Genomic DNA, 1,707 nt, shown 5'->3' with positions numbered 1-1,707 from the left:
GAGGAACATGATGGCGGGAGGGGGGGGGGAGAGAAGGAGAGCAGGGACAGGGGGCTGAGGACTGCGACTACTTTGCCAAGAGACGCGAGCCCGCCCAGGGCTGAAGCCGGCACCTTTTTTCCTTCGGCCGCCCGCCGCCACCCCTCGAGAGGGCGTTCTGGAGCGCCGGCCGCAAGGCAGCCGCGGACCGCGCCCAAGCGGGCCATGATGGGCGCCTGCACACACACACACACACACACCCTTGGCACGACGCGCCGCGCCGCGCCTGCCCGGGGCGACACACACGGCACCACCTGCCGTGCTGGTTAGCCACGTCAGAATGCGCATCCCCCGCTCTCCGGCGCTCCGGCCTCGCCCCTCGTTTCCCGGTGTGCCTGGTCCGGCCAGTGCACCAGCTCGGCCGGAAACCAACGGACATCCAGGTCCCGACCCCGAAGGCCAGCCGCGCCGCGACCAGCCGGCCTGGGCCGCGGACGCCAGGGGGGGGGGGGGGGCGAGGGGGCGGGGGGCTAACAGCCTCCGATGCCGCCACACGCCGCCCTCGGTCCCCGGCAAGGCGAGCCGCGGCGAGTCCAAGGGGACAGAGCCACAGGCTCCCCTCCACTGCCGCCATCGCCGTTGCCGCCACATTTGAGAAGTTACGGGCGTGGGGGCGCCTCCGGCCTCGCTCCCCCCCCCCCCCCCCCCCCCCCCCCCCCCCCCCCCCCCCCCCCCCCCCCCCCCCCCCCCCCCCCCCCCACAGCCGCACGCGCGAGCCCGGCCCACAAACTAGGGTCCCCAGCCGACCCTAGCGTCGGTGCTGATCAGATCCGCGGCCAAGAGATCGCCCGGTCTGTCTGTGTGGAGTGTAATGGCATTGTGCCCGTGACGTGAGAATGCAACGCTCCGGGCATGTGGCCGCGCGCCGGGCTTTGTGGTACGCTGCGTTGGCGGCTGCCTGTTGCCAGCACCAGCGAGCATTCCTGCCGGGCCTGCTGTCCAAAGTGTGGGCGGGGCCTGCCCCCCCTTCCCCCCCCCGGCCCTGCCCCTGCGGCCGTTGCCGTGCCCTGCCGTCTGTGCGTGTGTGTGTGTGTGTGCGCTGGGAAGGAGTGTGCGCTGCGGAGGGGCGGCGAGTGGTCCCAGGCCCCGGGGTCGGGGCGCAGTTTGCCGTCCGGCGTCGGGAGGAACTCCCCCCCGGCCCACCCCCCCCCCCGCCCCCCCTTCTCCCCACCCCGGGCACTTTCTTCCTTGGGTCCGGCGGGAGGGGGAAGGGATATTCAGATGTTTAATATACGCACTCATATATTCCCCTCCCCATCTCCGGCAAGTGCCGGGGCGCCCCACTTCACCGACCCGCGGCGGAGGCCGATGATGTGGCACCGTCGGCGGGAGTGTGGCTGGCCTTCTGCCCCCCACCCCTCCGGCAGCTGGTGTCTCGCCCTTCTTCCCCCGGCCGGGGGTCGGGCGCGCCTGGCGCACCAGGCCGGGGATTGCCCTTTCGAGGCGGCCGGCGCCGGGCCTGGCTCGAGACCCGGGCTTTTTCATGTTGCCGTGTTTTCCCCTCACCCCCCGCCCGCCGCCCGCGCAGCGTTGCCGAGCGTGTCCCGCTCGGGAGGAGGCAAGCGCGCACGAGCGATCGGTCACACGGCGGGGGCGATGTGTGTGTGGCCGAGGTTTTTATTTTTATTTTCATTTTTGCGCTGCGCCTGGTGCCTCCGCTGGCTGGAA

General features: G+C 72.0%; 1 protein-coding gene across 1 annotated transcript in view; it reads left to right on the top strand.

Annotated features, from left to right (window-relative positions):
* H696_04214 (hypothetical protein) overlaps window positions 1-1,707 on the top strand; it is a 5,726-nt gene that overhangs the window by 3,668 nt on the left and 351 nt on the right. The window lies entirely within an intron of this gene.

This window comes from Fonticula alba, assembly GCF_000388065.1.
Source record: "Fonticula alba strain ATCC 38817 unplaced genomic scaffold supercont2.7, whole genome shotgun sequence".
Classification (NCBI taxonomy): Eukaryota; order Rotosphaerida; family Fonticulaceae; genus Fonticula; species Fonticula alba.
Note: the sequence above shows the minus strand (reverse complement) of the source record. Positions and strands in the feature narration are given on the sequence as shown.